The sequence below is a fragment of the Dermacentor silvarum genome, chromosome 5, assembly GCF_013339745.2.
Source record: "Dermacentor silvarum isolate Dsil-2018 chromosome 5, BIME_Dsil_1.4, whole genome shotgun sequence".
NCBI classification, from domain to species: domain Eukaryota; kingdom Metazoa; phylum Arthropoda; class Arachnida; order Ixodida; family Ixodidae; genus Dermacentor; species Dermacentor silvarum.
In genome coordinates this window covers 39,304,072-39,321,957 of record NC_051158.1, presented here as the reverse complement: position 1 = coordinate 39,321,957, position 17,886 = coordinate 39,304,072, and the positions used below count along the sequence as shown (strand labels likewise).

The following is a 17,886-nucleotide window of genomic DNA, read 5'->3' as shown; positions in this document are numbered from 1 at the left end:
GACGACGAAAGCGGCGAGAGACATATGGACAGAATGTACAAGACGTGCGGATACGAACAACCTGCCAAATCTTTATATATATATATATATATATATATATATATATATATAAGCCACGTGATCGCCTGCTGGCGAGACGGTCGAGGTTAAGCTCGTGTCGATCCTCGACCGTCTCGCAAGTCCGCTCCGGCCGTATAAGGCGCTAGAGTTTACAGTAAAGCCGGCGATTCGGCACGCTGTAGATTAAAAAAAAAAAAAAAAAAAAACTGCTTTACCAACGCGGCACCAATTTTTGAACAGACATGAAAAATTCGGGTGGGCTTTGGAAATTAAAGAAAAACATAAAAGGCGGCGGCGTCCTGCCGCGCACACCATATGTTAGTATACCGTGATGATGGCGAATTATAGCAACTACCGAATAATACGGCAATTACGAGCGAATCGCCGGGTCCGGTGCTTCGCTCTTGAATCGTGCTAGCTCCTGCCTCGTGTGCATTCCTATAATTTCTGTTTCTAAATGACCGCAAGGCGACCGTTACTGCTGCAGTATAGTGAGGTCGCACGAAGCTTACGGTGGCTACCGGTTTTGGAGGCAATTTCAAATTACGGACGCTCTTTAGCGGTCTGCAGAGAATTCTCGCAAGAGAGGGTTTTATACTATAGGTGACGCAAGAGGGCTTGCAATCGGCACGCAAGTCCCTTGCGTCCCCCTAATCTATAAAGCTCTTTAATATCGAGGCAGGTCCAGTAACAACGACTGCAGCAGAATCTCGGTGGAACTTCGTACCCATCCCACGCACCTAAAGATTCGCAGTAGACTGTATACGTTGTTGGATAGAACAGCTGCACTTTTATTGCGCTGGCAATTATACGGACGCTCGAGGCGCCGCCGCTATCGTGCTGACTTGGTATCGACGGCGCGTACGCGGCCTGCGGCGTTTGACTGAAAAAAAAAAATGTCGCAGTCTTGCAGCATTGACAGCGTTAGCAAGGCTTAGTGTTGCGATTGAACTTCTCGGACGGTGTTCTAATTATACGCGGGTGGCGCTAAAATTTCTGTTAAAAGCTTTAGCACGCATGTAGGGCCTGTAATGGCTAAGGTCCCCATTTTATCTATAGGGACCTTAGTAATAGGGCCTGTAATATAGCTAAGGTCCCTATTTCGTCTTTACGTAACTTAGTAATAGGGCCGATAATGACTAAGATCCTTATTTCATCTATATAGGGACCTTAGTAATAGGGCCTGTAATTTCTAAGGTCTCTATTTTATCTACAGGGAACTTAGTAATAGGGCCTGTAATGGCTATGGTACCAATTTTATCTATGGGGACCTTAGTAATAGAGCCTGTAATGGCGCTAAGGTCCCTATTTTATCTAGGAAGCTTAGTAATAGGGCCTTTAAAGACTATCGTCCCAATTTTATCTATGGGGACCTTAGTAACATAGCTTACAATGACTAAGGTCCCTATTTTATTTATAGGGAACTTAGTAATAGGGTCTGTAATGACTAAGGCCCATATTTTATCTAGGGACCTTAGTAATGGCATCGCACACAGGTGCCGCTGCGTTGCCCGTAAAGAGCAGCGTTAGCGTAATTACATCACTTTCAGATTTTCAGCACTAAAATTGTTTTGCACTTTTAATAGTCTGAGAGGATAAAACATCAAAGCATACGATAAAGATAAAAGCCATGCGCTGTGAATGAGATGCGTAACGACATTTGTTCGCGCACTGCTACATTCTAAAAAAAAAAAAAACATTCTGAGGAATAATTCAGTCAAGAACGTAAGACCTGGCCTCAGTAACTTTGGCGGTTGAACAGCATAGCGCATCTACATACATTAATACACGGCAAAGGTCAACATAAAGTACTCATCCTTACGCCCGACGAAAACTTACTGTGGCGGCACAACCAAAGCTGCGCGCACGCGCTCGCGCTTGCGGAGCTTCTGTTTCGTGTTACAACGCAAAGTGTTGCCGACGTTTTGCTGGCGCTTTACAGGACCAGAAAAAGCAGACAAGGACTGAGAGAAGAAAAAAGATCAGGAACAGCAAGAAACGAAAATCCTTTTCCCAAGCAAGCTTTTTTTACAGCGAAGCTGTTAGCCCCTATAACCAACTCTATAGCTTCTATGATATCCCGCTGGAATTTAAATATTAAAATGCAATTAATGAATGTTGTTAATTAGCGACTAATTACATGGTGCCACCCGCCATTGCAGACGGCATGTCTCCGAAGGAACCGCCCTTTCATTTCAAAACAGCTACTTTTAAGTATTACGTACAGCCTTCGTAGAATCAACCATATATATGTATATATGTAGAAAAATCAGAAGCACAACTTCGCGGTTATCTTAGGTTTATTTACCCAACAGTTTCGGTCGGTGGACCGACCTTTGACAGCCCTTGAAAAAGGTCGGTCCACCGACCGAAACTGTTGGGTAAATAAGCCTAAGATAACCGCGAAGTTGTGCTTCTGATTTTTCTAAATACGCTTGGCCCATTGAAAAATCCAGTTACTACTACATTACATATATATATATATATATATATATATATATATATATATATATATATATATATATATATATATATATATATATATATATATATATATATATATATATATATATATATATATATATAGTCGCATATGTGTGTGTATGGTGAACGCAGTTTCAATCATGTGTCCGAGACCTCATTTCCTTCGCATTTGACGCTAAATCACCGCTGAATCTTTCGGGTCGCCCAGTCAACTGGTTCTCTCTCTGTTTCGCTCGCAGCTTGGTCTTCGATCCTTTCCTCGGTATATCCCATTCGGCCACGATAAATAGCTCGACGATTACCGGCACGTGTCTGCGTGCGTGCGTTCGTGCGTGTGAACGGAGCAACGTCGGGTTGTTTGCGTCCCGCAGAGGCGTGTCGGTCTAGAGGCGCCGAGGAACGCCTCCTCCTGACGTGGTCGTCGAGTGCTCCAAACAATTTGATTACGGACGAGAGATCCCGGAACCAGAAGACCGCATCACTTGAAAAAAAAAAAGAAAGAGAAAAGAAAGAAAAAAACCCGGCCTGCTATTTCTTGACCGTGAAAGTATGTGTTACACTGTGTACGCATACGTGCATCTATATGCAGCCATAGAGTTTCTCACTATCTCTATGTATGCAGCATGAAGTGGCTCACGCGATATTTTTGAGAGAGCAGACGGCTTTTTTAACGAGAGCAGACGGCCTTAAAGGCAACGTCGACTATTGCGTGTTGCGAGCTGTTTATAGATGCCTTGCACTGACGTCATCGTAGCTGCCATGCTGGTGCACCGGCACGGTGATAAGCTGGGTCCGTGACGTCACATGAAAGCTGTCAATAAGATTGCTTGCACTGACTATAGTCGTAGCCGCCATGCCGGTGCACCGGCACGGTGATAAGCTGGGTCTGTGACGTCACGTGGAAGCTATCAATAGAAGGCGTATTAGGAGCGGAACCGATTTGGATTGCGTCTCTGGTGGAACATGCATCTATAGGGCGGCGAAAAATTCCCCTAGTGAACCTTGGTCTTGGGGAGGGCTCGCATAATTACACCGCGGGAACGTATCCAACTATTTCTCTTGACTAATACGAGACGCTGCGGAGGTATGGTTTGAGTATCTCGTTTTTTTTTTCTTTTTTTTTTTTGCCTTGTCGCCTTCCGCTTCCCACGGACCATGCATGGTTATAAGTTAATGGCTGGTTGGCTTAAGATTTTCCTACAGGTTGGGTTAGCCTGGCCGTCTGAACAGACAATTCCACCGCCTGTGCGTATCTTGCGCTTTTCGGAAACGTGTTACAACGTGTCAGTCAGTTCAGGGTCGCTTGGATATTCCATTATAGAAGGCGCGATTATCTGCTTTTAACGTACTATACTCTCGGTCCCTTCGGGGAACATCGTCTGTTTCTCACAAGCGTTCGTGGAAAGCCTCTTGTTTTGCAGGTTGTCAAGCAGGTTGTCTTCCTTTGGACTCTGGAGCACCGGCAGGATCACATGGAGTGTTTCACATCGCATATTGCCTGATATATATTTTTAAAGATGAAAGCCATGAAGCGAGAAATCCAGCGAGCGTCCGGCGTTAACGTCGGATGGCAAGAAAACTCACGTGACCAAGTGATGACGTCACGTTCCTAGCGCTGGACCTGGCCCACTCTCAAAATTCGATTAAGGTGGATTAAAGTGGAACAAGTTGGATTAAGGTGGATTAAAGTGAATTAAGCTTATAACAAGTTGAGCGAGGTGGATTAAGGTGGAGTTTTAATTTAGGGTGATAACTTAGACAAGTCCTAATGCTTTCACGTTCAAATCACCTAAGGATACTTGAGTGACTGTCAACATTTTAATTTCTTTCATAACGGAGAGGAAGTTCGTTCAGTTTTGAACGTCCATGCATAGAGTGAGGCCGATCCTGCTCGCACATTTTATAAACGAGAATACCTTGCTATACGAAGTAACGCGCCGCGCCTGACCAGTGTTGCCAAATTGAGATCGCCGAAATCCTGACCATAGTTTGCGTGTTCCGGGAGAATCTGTGCTGATCAATTGGGCGAAGTAAATTAGTAATACGCGCAAAATACAAACAACAAATACAACAACAGCAGAAATTAAAATAAGCTCGCTCTGATGGTTGGTCGGCATGCTGATGCCACAGGCTGAATTTTAAAGTCAACTCGTGCTATTCTAAACGCACTTCACGGGTGCGTTTCCACGTCTGTGCACCGCACAACGGTGTCGATCAATTAGTATCATCTTCAAAATAGCGCCAAATTGTCAGGTGCTAATGTCATCATTGCCATGTTAGTGTCATTTCACGGGAACTGCCGGCAAGATTATGATTAGACATTGCAAGACTTCCATACAGCTCCGCATGCATTCGACTTTGCATCCGGGATGAATGTTACACGTAATCTGCTTTCGAATTAATCTTGCAAAACATAATAAAAGTAGGGGCGCGGGACTGTGCGGAAATTTCGAACGCGAATCGAATAGTCCTTGCGAATTCGGTTTGTATCTGGTTCGAAAATTTTGCTGTTCGATATTGTCAAATATTCGTCTCTTCGAATATAAGGCATAAGGAGACTTAGTGGAGCATCGAGCGATCCAGACCGATGCATGTGGTGATTGTTGTCATCGACTCTGCTGCAAGGTGAGTCGCAGTTCTTCGCGCAGAGGCAGCCGTTTCTGAGCTATAACGCGCTGGGCATCTAACTTACGCTAAAGAAATTCCAGTCACTGGATAAGAACGGCGCGGCTCGCTCTTAGGCAGCCTATGATCTATGTTCTTTCGATTTAGACAAGTCAACCTATAGATAGCTTGCATTGACGTCATCGTGGTCGCCATCTTTGTGTACTAGCACGTCGAGAAGCTAGGTAAGCATGAAACGTGATAGCACGACAGGCGGCCTTCCGACCAGTGACCAATCGATAAGAGTGATAATATACGGGGGAAAACGTATACGGCCATCGTCAAAAACAAGAAAACAATGTGTGCGTGATAATTTTGGTGCACTGACGTCATCGGGGCCGCCATGTTTGGGTATTGGCACGGAGAGAAGCTTCGCCCATGGCGTCACGTGATAACTATGTATAATGCGATCAGACTCACCACATTTGCACCTCCTTTAAAAAATTGTGTGAGTGCCATTGTTATCTAACCTGTCTACTTGAATTAAAGCAACGCTCCTCCGTGGATCTGGTGACATGCTGTTTTCTTTTTTATATTACTGCGACTGTTATGTACAGTTGATAACTTTAAAAGAAGTTCTTTCCTATTTTATTCTGTGTTGACAGAACTTTAATTTGCGAATGGCATTGCATGTATCGAATAATGTAAATATAAGCCAGCCTTCTTCACCAAACGCACTCCACGCAAACTTTATATTTCGTTTTGTTTAGAGATGAGAAAAATTATGAATAATCGATTCCGTTTGTGAAGGTAGTTCTTCTTTTCGTTTCTTTTATAAATGCGGGAGTATTATATGCCCCATGAAGCAGAAAATCCGGCGAGCGTCCGGCGTTAACATGCGATGGTACCAAAACCCACGTGACCAAGTGATGACGTCACGTTCCCGACGCTGGACATGCTGCGGCTAGCACTTCGAAATCCCACGGTGAACAGCCACGGCGTCGGACGCATGGTGTGGCCCACACCCGAAAAACTGCCTTTGCCCAATTCGAAAATTGAGTTGACCCACTTTCAAAAACGGACCTGGCCCACTCCCACAATGGACTTGGCCCACCCCCAAAATTTGGGTGGCCCAGCCCCAAAATTGACTTTGCCCAATTCGAGCACATGACCAAGTGATGATGTCATGTGACGTAGTCACGTGACCAAGTAAGAACCTTAATTTGCAAGATCACACGACCAAGTGATGACGTCATGTGACACAGTCACGTGACCAAGTAAGAACCTTAAGTTGCAAGGTCACATGACCAAGTGATCACGTGATGTGACATAGTCACGTAACTGAGAACCTTAAGTTACAGGGTCACATGACCAAGTGATGACGTCACGTGGCAATGTCACGGGGCATACACGTCGATATAGTCGACACACCCAGAATGCTTTTGCATTCAATACGCAAAGGATACCTAAGTGCCTCCGCAACTTTTTTTCTCAAATGTTCGCATTAGATTCAACTTCGAAATTTCTTTAATAGAACACCCCTAGTTTAAAAGCACTGCGCATTGTAATGTACGAGGGCTCTCACGAGGATATGCAGATGTGTACGTTTGATATGGAAGCTCCTTGACGTCCGCCCGACACCGCGTAATGCGCTGCTCGATCGTCGTGTTCTTCGAGCTATAAAGAAGCGATGGATTGTACGCGGAAAGCTTACAACGAGGTGACCTTGGCCCATATTTTCTCAAAACTTTCCCGGCGAACAAGTTACTGCAAATGCGATGGGCGGGCAGGTCCGCCGAGGTAACCTAGTTCCTCTTGATCTTTTTGCTACATCGCTGGCTCAATTTCCGGTATAGCGACAGATGGCGTCTCCACGTGAACGAAATATTTTTAAAATTAAAACGCACCTGTACAGTGATTTCAACCTCGGTGGAGTAACAGGTGGTTCTACCTAAAGGGACAAGAGTAAGTTTAAGTATTCTATCACTGCTGGTGTACCGGGTGATCACTTTCAAGTTCTATGAAATTAAAAAAAAAATCACCTTCGGCATAAATACTGCTGTGACAAGTGCCAACTGCAACATCAGTTTTTTTTTTTTTTTTGCGCCACACATTTTCAGGATTGGGCGATTTTAAGCACACTTCTTGATAAAGCATCGGCAGTTGTAGTGAAATGTTTACGGACCGCGGAATCTGGCAAAAAAATTTCAATATTTCCGCAGTCTGCACACGTAGCCTGGTTTACCCGGATTTGCAGCCTATGCTGGTATGTACACCCGGCCACAAAATATTACGGACCATGAAAGCTGAGAAAAAGCTGAATATCTCCGCAGTCTCACAAAGCAGCCTGGTATTTGCATTTCATGCCTCGACTAGAATATGCTATAGCAACACTGTCGTATACAATTTTACTGGCTACTGCTACAGGCTGCTCGGGAATTGAACTTTTCTGAGATCCAGTGGTCCGTAAACTTTTGTGGCCGCGTGTACGAGTGTATAGTAGCATATTATACGAGAGTATACTAGTATATAGTACACGAGTGTACTGGTATATACTAGTATAGTACTAATACATTGTTGTACGGTTTTACTGACTCAGGGCACAAACCGTTGTCAGAAATTTAAAGTTCCCTCAGATCCCGCTGTCCTTAAACCTTTGACGCAAACTGTAACTGCATGTCAGGGTTTTGATTTGGGTTTCTGGGTAGGTCATCACGGAGGTGTTCGATGTAGCGCAAATAGTACGTGGACGCAGGGCGCAAAGGAAGAACAGGACTCACAAACAGTTTGCCAGGACACAAACGCAGGACGGGAACACACTTACAATGTAGTCGCAGTTCGCGTGTGTCCTGTTCTTCGTCTACAGACGAAGAACAGGACACACACACCCTGCAACCATGTTCTGAATGCGCTACACTGAACGCCTTTGTACTGCTTACTTCTTTCACCCCCCCCCCCCCCCCCCCCCCCCCTTCCCCAACACCCTTCCGTAGATCTCCATGTGCCGATTGATGTATGGAGCGTTCTGAGCTGTCATCTCCTTCGGTAGCACGGTTGGACCGTGTCCTGGCTCTCAAGAACTAATGACTTTGTGCACTTTAACTCTGGCCATTGACCTTTTTTTGTGGCTGTTTATCAATTTGAGTGCGTAGCCGAAACGTTCACTGCTTTGCAGTGGTTGATATCCAGCCGGAGGCAAATGCGGCACGCTGCCAGTGGGAAAGCCAAGCAGGACATCCGCGATCATCGTTTTCTGTGGATGCTTCTTCCAACGTCTGCGTTGCATCGCCTTCCTTCGCATCCTGTAATTTATAACGCTTAGGCGGAACGCGCAGATTTACTTTGCGGCCACCCGTGCTCCTTGACTTCTAAATTTGCATTCGCGCGTTATTTTTTTTAAGTTTCTTTTTTTGTTGTCGTCTTAGTATCCTTGAATGTGGTTCATTTTCTAGTCACTTGCAGATGTTCGATAATGAGCTCATACGGGAGGTGTGCCAAAAAAAAAAAAGAAAACAATAACAAAGACAAAAGAAAACAGAACCAAGGCTTGCTAAGAGCGCCGCAATTGACTCATGTGTATGTAGTGCTTGTACTTATGCGTGAGTCATACGTGTTGTCGAAGGCAAACAAACCTTGAAGCCCCTTGTGAGAGCATATGCAAAACGCAGTAGTTATACGGGCACTGTTGAGCGGTTGAGCTGCCAGGCATTTAAAAGACGGTCCGGTTCTTGTGTCGACCATTCGTTTAGCACCGTTTCGAGATAGGCTTGAGAAATATGGCAGTTAATACACAATATATTTGCCGGACTCAACTGTAGTTGACGCCTGAAGCATTCATGATTTGCAGAGAACGTTTGTATGAATAATGTAACTGTTGTGTAGCGAACGGTTATGTATTGTTGTTGTCATGTTAAGTTATGTTGCATATATAGTGTTCATAATTTATTATAAGTAAACCGGAATGTTTGCTATGGCAGGATATAAGATTGGAAGCAAAGTAAATCACAATGGTATACATACCGAATCGCCCTTGAGACACATAATTTTAAACTGCACAATCATCGGGATCGACTCGCGGAAACGGCGAGATAGGCTGGGCGGCCAAAAGGTGGTTGGACTGAAGAATGCGTCGCATTAAAGAAGTGCCCGCACATTACTTTTACCCTGGAATGTTCTGACCATTGTTATCACTTTATGTCTTGAAATGTTGTTCGTTGTTCTGTGACTGTTCCTTTTGGGTCGTGTTCGCTGCTTTGTACTGCCTGCTGAGTACAGGAGGTCCCAATTTAGTGTATGATTCTGAGACTTCCTTCTGTATGCGTAATGATGAATAACGGTAGCATACGAAGTATAAGGGATTTGATTGTGATTCATCTACTGCTGAGAAAAAGAATGACATTTCACGTGTGTCCCCTTTCTCCTTCTTGGTGTAACTTGTATCGGATTCTGTGATCATTGCGTCATGCACTTACTTTTTTTTTTCGACTGTTTACCTCTTTAGTTATTTCTCGCTGAGTGTATTTTTTTTTTTTACCTCTGTCTGCGAGGCAAACCCACTTCGTGGACGAGAGTCGTGTTGTGAGGCTGCAACTACAACAGTTTGCTTTGGTGCGAGATATTCTATACCGTGCTATGTTGTTGTGATAGAGCACGTGCAGCTTCAATTGCTCAATAAAAACATCCCTTTAGATATCGAATATAGACAAAACCAACAAGTCTCGTCAGTAATAGAGTTAAAAAATAGCTCTAAGACACCCAGAATAATTTACCACTGTTTGCCTTTTTTTCTATTTTGTGTTCATTTATCAGTATCAATAGCAAGGTAAGGGAAGACGGTCGGGTATGGCTTAATAATCGAGTGGGGCTGATGGGATTAGAGAGAAAGAGAGAGAGTCTGGTGGAGTATTTTCGGGTGTTATATGTTATGGCCAAAGATGGCACAGAGATTTGATGTCGTCGCGAGCGACATTGGACTTGTAGATGACCCGTAATCATGCTAATTAGGACGATGACGTATGTCAGCCGTCTGCAGCTCCGGGAAAAGTGAGCCTTCGTGGGGTTAAATCCACAAAACGAAGTTTGCCAAACAATTAGGCGCATGCCGTGCAACCGACCTTTCGGAGCTCCGCCCCGCCTACCCAGCTGCCGCCTTGAACAAGGCGCGGCCGCAGGGAGTTGCGAGAATACATCATATTATAGTCAGGGGCGCCGTGAGGGCATCGTATAAGCATTGCGACACCGCCTTACAGACTCCGAGCCTGCCAGAGGGCGCAGGTATCGAGCGAGAAAAAAAAACAAAAACAAAAAAACGCAACACCCAACGAGAGCCGATAAGAACAAACGCAGCGCGCTGTGTTATGCGCTGTCGGCACCCACCCTCTTGCAGAACTCTCCTCTACAATGTCGCCAGCTGCTTATACCCTAACTGACAGCGGCGGCCACTTAGCGCCCAGCGCGAGAGTCGATCCGGCCGGTCATTAGGCCACTCGAAGGCGGCGTGGTCACAACACCCCCTCCAGTCCCCCCCCCCTCCTACACCACAAGCAAACGCGCCCACACGCACACACGGACACACACATGCACGGAGCTCTGGCTGACAAGAATCGGCGTAGAATGGAGAGCTCGCCTATCCCGTTACGCCATCCCCCGCGAGACGTGATCCATTAGGGCCATAAGGAACCACGCACTTTGTTCCTTCCTTTCTTTTTTTTGAATTCTTTCTTTTGTTTCTTTCGTGTCGGCCTGAAGACGTAAGATACAAAACACGAGGCTGCCGGAGCAGTAGACAGCGAGCGTCAAGCGAACGAGACGGGGCAGTCACGCCTGTTTCACGTGGAGCGAGATTTTCGGTGAAGGGAAACGGAGGAGAGGGGGGGGGGGGGGGGCGCATACCGCGTTCGTTCGGGTGTGCGTAACATCGAGCCGGACCGTGCAGCGTTCGGTTGTTGTTATTGTTGGACTTTCGTTTTCATTTCACACCTACTGTAGCCTGAAGGCAGCGAAGGAGATTTCATTTTTGTTGATAGCTTCTTACGCTTAAAAGCCCGAAGGGATTACAAAAGACAGGAAGAGGGTGGGAGGAGGGGGGGGGGGGGGGAGCGAAGCAGGATACTAGAACTTCACAAAAACGGCGAAGAGGCGGTATAGCAGAACTTGCATGCAAAATGCAACAAATCTAAGGGGGGAAATTCATTAAGGTATGGAACAGTTAGTGAACCCAATTAAGGAATTAAAATATTTGTGAATTCGGCCCCAGGATAATAGAATTGGACACGGTAACAAAATATAGCAAGGCAATACAGCATATGAGGGCAATACAGTCGAACCCTGACATATCGAAGCCACATATAACGAATTATTGTGTATATGGAACAGCTGTAAAATCCCCTTGAAAATTTCTGTATAATTATGTTTTATACATCGAACTTTTTTTTTTGTGACCCCCTTCATATTCGAAATAACCGGGTTCGACTGCAGATGAACTAAAGTACCAAAGTATGGAATGGTTCACTCTTCATGAGATGCGCCAATTCATGAAAACAGTATAGTTCCCTTGCTGACGTGTAAGACCTCTTATCGCGGAAAATAAAGTGCATGAATCGCCAGGAGAAAGATTCCCGTGGCTCTGACATCCAAAGTTAAGATGGGGGTCGATAGATGTAAGCACACTGTGAGATAGAAGTTAGATGGTCATCGCACCTCAGAATCGCTATGGCCGACTCGATAGGTTGCGTTTGACGAAGATAAGTCCACCTATCGAAACATCGGTCAGCCTGTCTGAGGCATTTTATTCCTGTTCATCCACGGTTTGTGGCTCTGAAAGAGGTTTGGCAAGCACCACTATAGAGCAACGAACTCTGATCCATGCGTTCCCATTGGATGAGACGGCGGATGACGTCACTAGCAGGTTCGGCACATGTTGTTGTTCAGAACGACGCGCTGTAAAACGAACGCTTTCTTCGAACGCATATTATCTCAAGATCCGAAGCTATGCTCGCGGACAGCATTCTGTGGCAGTCTTGGAGAAGAAAAAGGAGAAGCGCTCCTGAAAATAGTCCCACAGTCTCATTAGTGTTTTTTTTTATTACATCATGTTTCTAAAGATAAGACATAAAATACACTACTTAGTGATAAGTCTTAATTTCATTTCTTCTCGCTTAGCTCTTCGCGATTTGGCAAGTGAGTAACCGTCGTGAATAGCAAGGTACGCCTGTTCGGTATCTGCTTCGAGAAACCGAAACATAAAGTGCTGTCAAACTCCGCCGAACTACTTGGCGTACTAACACATGTGCATAGTTCTCTAACCTGTATCTTTCCATTCATTGCCTCGGAAAGAAAAAAAAAATATCCTGAGGTTTTTACTTTTCACAACGACGAGTTCGTTATGAGGCCCGGGTGACTCCGTGGGAATTTTTCACCATCTGGGTTCTTTAACGATGCACCTAAACCTGAAGTGCAAGAGTGTTATTGCAAATTGCGACCACCGCGGCCTCGGATGGATGGATGCTATGAGCGTCCCCTTTGAAACGGAGCAGTGGCTTGAGCCACCAGGCTCTTGCGCACCAGCTCAGCAGTGTATAACGCCATAACCATTGGGCTATCGCAACGGGGGTGGGTGTTTGCCTCGGAATCTTGACAGAGTCAGTTGTTCGCTCCAGAATCATTCGTTTGCCTTCAGGGTGGACCTATAGCGCGGGTGGCCGGGTTACACGAGTGGCCGGTATGCTCGCCGGCGTCCTATAAGCGAGCGAACGTGGTACCTCACCCCAAATAACGGTCACTAACGCACGTTCGTGGTCACGCGTCCGTCCGGCCGCACGGCGAGGTCGTCCGGGTTGAGCGGAGTCAGCCGTTCACACGGTCAGCGAGCGCGTCGTAAAAGACGCGAGAAGAGTGAAGAAAGGTTGAGGGCGGTGAAGGGTGGTAAAGAGAAGGGAGTGAGCGAGTGCTTGGCGTGGGGGGGGGGGGGGGTCGGCTAAAATCGAGCGGCGCGCCGAGCCACAGAGCCACCCCCCTTTCCACTCTCGCGCAACGCTAAGACAAAGGCATATCGCAGCAGAGTGGGCGGCGTTGGAAGATCTTCGCTGAAAGCCTTCACAGCCCGCGCGATTTCCGCTAGCCCGACTGACTGCCCGCAGCGCTTTTCGGGCGCGTAAAAGCGTGCCGTGGAAGCTCATCGGGCCTTCGTGATATTATAGCCCGAGGACGTGTTTCGTGGCCTTCCGACTGCGAGGTAGCGCGCGCGGCCACCTTTTTTGGCGATACCCATCTTGACAGATGTGTTGAAACGGCAGCGTTGCCAAACGACTCGGTCAGTGAAGCAACTTTGTCGAGAAAGATATCGCTGTGTCTTTTTCCCCCGCTTTGGGTTTGGGATATATACCTTCTGTGAAAACGACCGTCGCCGTTGACAGAAGCGGACAATACTTCCCGTGCCTCTGTCATTGTTCATTATCACCGCCGTCAATGTCAACGGAGCGAGAATGGTGTTCAGCACCCTCGTGCAGATTGGAGACTGGGTGTCAAGGTATACTGCGTATACGCTTTCTTTCGGGAGGTCGTCTTGAAGACGTCGGTGTCGGAGCTCGCTGGAATGCCAGGAGGATTGTCAAATACCTCGCTCAGTGGACAGCATTGTCTCAGAGAGAGAGAGATCTTGCGGTGCGCCTTCGTGTACTTTGTGTGCGAGGCCCATTGTCGAGGTATCGCACGCAGTTTTGCTTAATGCCGTCATTGCCAGCAGCGTGAAACGAGTGGCTCGTTGAAGAGTACGACCACCTTCAGACTCCGCGAACACAAGGTTGATCACGTGCTCAGACTCCGCTTTTCGCTTTGCTCCGTCACGCGGCGCTGGCTGCTGGCGCATTGATGACGCAGCGAAACTTACAACCTACAAACCTTCGTATATAGTCTTGTGAAATTAGACAGAAGGAACTAGCAGTGACGTACGCCACGTTGTGGCACAGTCCCATACGTGGACAAAACAAAAAAATGTTCTCGACGAACACTAGAATTACGAAGATGGGTTCGTCTGACTGTGCAGACAATACCGCATCCCTCACGCGAGTTCGGAAACGGGAGAGCAAATTTAGGTCAGTGAACCTCTGTCAAGCCACCACAGTGCACCTCGTGTGTTACAATTAATCTGTGTTATGTGACGCGTAAACCTAAGAGGTGCGCATTGAACTGCGTGAATATGAATACTGAACATGAACTAGCATGACATGAATACTGCATAGAGAGCTTAGAGATATGGCAAAATCACTGCTGAGGGGGCTTTCTGAACGGAGTCGGCTTCAACGTTGTATGCGAAGGACAGTGTGCTTACAATCTGACTGAAAAAGTCTACGGTGTCCTTCGCCATATATAGGTCCAAGTCGACCCCCTTTAAGCGACGCTTAACCAAGCGGCTCAGTTCGTGAAGTTCGTGCACAGAATGCATGATCAGTCCATTTACCTGGGCGTGGTCTTTCCGAGCCGAGCGAGTTTTGCAGCGACCGGGTCTGACTAACCGGCATTCGAAGAAGGCGCGAAGGCAGCCCCTTCCGAGAACCTTGTCGCTTCGTGACACAAGCCGCGTTCGCTGCCAGTTCGTGCATTCCTTGGTGAATGAAACAACGTAACGAATGTGGGCGTGTCTTATCTGATAGTGTCACGACAAGGCGAGCAGTTTGAATGCTTTGAAAAAGCCGGCTTGCTTTGTGCCCTAACGTGAAACATTTGCAAGCCGCGGTACCGCTAGCGCTATGTTTACTAAGGTACGAGATATCTTAAGTGTCCTTTTGGATGCTATCGCACTGAAGTAAGCGTGTTATGTAGCGAATGAGACCAAGAGCGTACCTAATATCCGCGGTAACGTTTATAAAGGTGCCAACGTTCTTTTCGCGTCCTGGTTCTGGTAACATTTAAATACAGGTTCGAGCGTGACGGCTTCATGTGGCGGTCATTACGACCCAGTCTAAAAGGCTGCATTGATGAATGCACTTCCCATTTGCACGTGCGACAACTATGCAAGAACGTGCATCGTTATCGAATACGGTGACCCTGAGAAGTGCGTCTGAGATGAATGAAAGGTCAGGTGTTGCTCGAAACAGTGCGTAACTTTGATCTTACCCTGCATTTAGACTGCGTGCAAGGAAGGAGAGAGCTCGAAGTAATTGGCAGCTGGCGGGCGTACCCGGAAACGGGTATTTACGTGAACCAGGCGTCCAGTGCTTACGCAAACGAACACGTAACCACATAGACACTTGGGAACGATAACTGGCGCACCCCCTAACAATGGCGGCGGATGTGGAACATCCTGCCAGATAGATAGACCTTCGGCCTTACGTACGACGAACGTGAGAGGCCTGTTACCGATCGCCGCTGTGGTCTAGCTAGCCGGCCTTGTGGACCCGCGAACTACACGAGTGAGCAAGGTGCAAAGCAAACACCGAGGTACCCTGCTATAGTATATAATACGCGTGGAAGAGCTTCATCAACTTCAATCAATCTTGTCCTTCGATCCTTCCGTTCCTCTTCCAGTGGCGTCGTTCGGGCCACTTAAGAGAAGAAGGAGGGGCTCTGTTAGAGCTGCTCGTGCGATAATGTGTTTTTCGCCGACGTACGGCTCATTGTGTGTTCTTGTTTGCGTGTTTTTTGTTTGTTGGCCGTTGTGCGACAATAGCCTTTCTTTCATCCCTGCCTTCGTATAGCTCTCCACACTTCAACCTCGGCGAGCACAGCCAACGCCTGGCACAGCTCGGCCTTGACTGCATGTGTACTCCGGAGCGGTCTGTCAGGGCCCCGTCGGTGTTGTAATGGCGGCGGCGGTCGCATCCGAGCCGAGCCAAGCCGAGCCCTAATTGATTATGCACGACCGGCGAACGCGAGGCGGTCTCAATTAGCGTTCTTCTTTTCGCGCGCCTGTCTTGCCTCCCGGATGATAGCGTGGGAACTTGAGTGCCTGTGTTTATCTCTCTCTCGCTCGCTCTCTTGTATGTCTCTGTCTTCGTTGTCGAGACGCTGAAGAATGGTAGGGAAACGCCATTACGAGGTTCGTTTCGCTTTCGCTCCAAGCGCAGCCGCGTGAGAAAATGGCGGGCCGGTGTGTTTTTTTTTTTTTTTTTTCGTCTCGGGCCTGATCCGCAAGTGCAGAGCGTTTATGAGGTTAGTAAAGTTGGTTGAACCGTTTGTGGCGGGGAAGAAACGCGAAACGGAAAGAGACAACCCGTTCAGTATCCGAATTTTCGAGGTCCGAGATCCAAAAAGTTGGAGATCCAAGATTAGGCGCCAAATCGATAATTTTTACTTTAAAAAAATGAGATATATTCAATTGTGTCGTCCCGTGCTCCCGTTTTGTAGACACGAAGAAGGAGAGGTGATGGTGAGGAGGAAAAGAAGAAGAGAAAACTGAATTCACAAGCTCGTGGAAGGAAATCCAATCCAACCCAATTCAAGAGCGACTTCGCAACACTGACAACGCTGGACCCGTTAATAACAGGCTGAACTGGTCTCCATGACATGGATCGCGAAACAACGAGGTTGGTTGCATGTTTGATCCTATAAACGAAATGGCACTACCCTCCACGGGTGATATGGACCACTATTCGGGCGGCAGTGGAACCAAAATGAAAAAAAAACAACAACTTTGTAAACTTAAACACAAGATATTAAAACGGTATTCATAGCACAATGTTAAACAACCATAGCGAATGAGCATGATGCTCTGAACCATGACAATGCGAATTCTTGGAACTCGAATATTCTTTCTTCTTCTATCTATCTATCTTTGTTTCTTTCCCTGTACAACGGTAGCAGTACCAGACAACGATGGGATCCGAAGGTGTCACTGTCTGACCTTCAGCGAGGCGCCGGAACGCATAGCGCTTTGCGCCACCCCAGCGCAGAGGAACATTGGCGCTTGCAATTATTTGCTCACCGCAGGGGGTACAGCCTTCACTGACGTCTTGCTCCTCGCTTCACACGCACAAAGAAAACGATAACTAATTAATCTCTCCGTGAAGAAGGAAAAGTAGCCAACCAGTCGCGGACAACAGCTATATCCCTCCGCAAAATCAAATTAAAAAAAAAAAAAAAAAGCAAGAGAGAAAGAAAGCGAAAGATCAAACTGAACTGCGAGAAACGATAACTTGCGCAGTGTCGACACTTGCAAGGCCATATGGTACAATCAATACTTTTCGTCCGCCAATGGCTTACCAAACGCTGTTGAGCGAACGGCATTCCAAGAAGTTCTTCGCCACCGTATATATATATATATATATATATATATATATATATATATATATATATATATATATATACACCATCCCGTCTAAAGCTACTCTGTTGCCGTGTCCACGTGACTCACACGATGCGCTCGGGTTCGAACGCCTAGACCCGGTGTCGTTCGTCTGCGAGAAGTGCGTTTATACTACGAGTCTATATACGTACTCCTTGAACTATGACGTCAATGATTTTAGCCCTCGAATTAGCTACAGCTTTTAGCCCTCGAATCAGCAAACGAAACGAAAAAAAAAGACAAGAAAAAAAAACAAGAAATGAAGATGTACTTTTTCAGGCATTGTCTGGAACGAGACTGGAATGTTAAAACGAATTGCCGAGAACGAAACGCCGTATGTACGAATTTAAAGACGGTTAGCTGTGATAGTTCGTTCTGAGCGATAATGAAATTGATCTCGCGTGCACCGTCAAGAACTTAAGTCTCTGATGTCATTGCTGCTAACCTTTGACGATTTT

At 46.6% G+C, this 17,886-nt stretch overlaps 1 protein-coding gene across 1 annotated transcript in view; it reads right to left on the bottom strand.

Moving 5' to 3' along the window:
- The window catches only part of LOC119453319 (proline-rich protein 36), a 71,221-nt gene that overhangs the window by 33,928 nt on the left and 19,407 nt on the right, over positions 1-17,886 (bottom strand). The window lies entirely within an intron of this gene.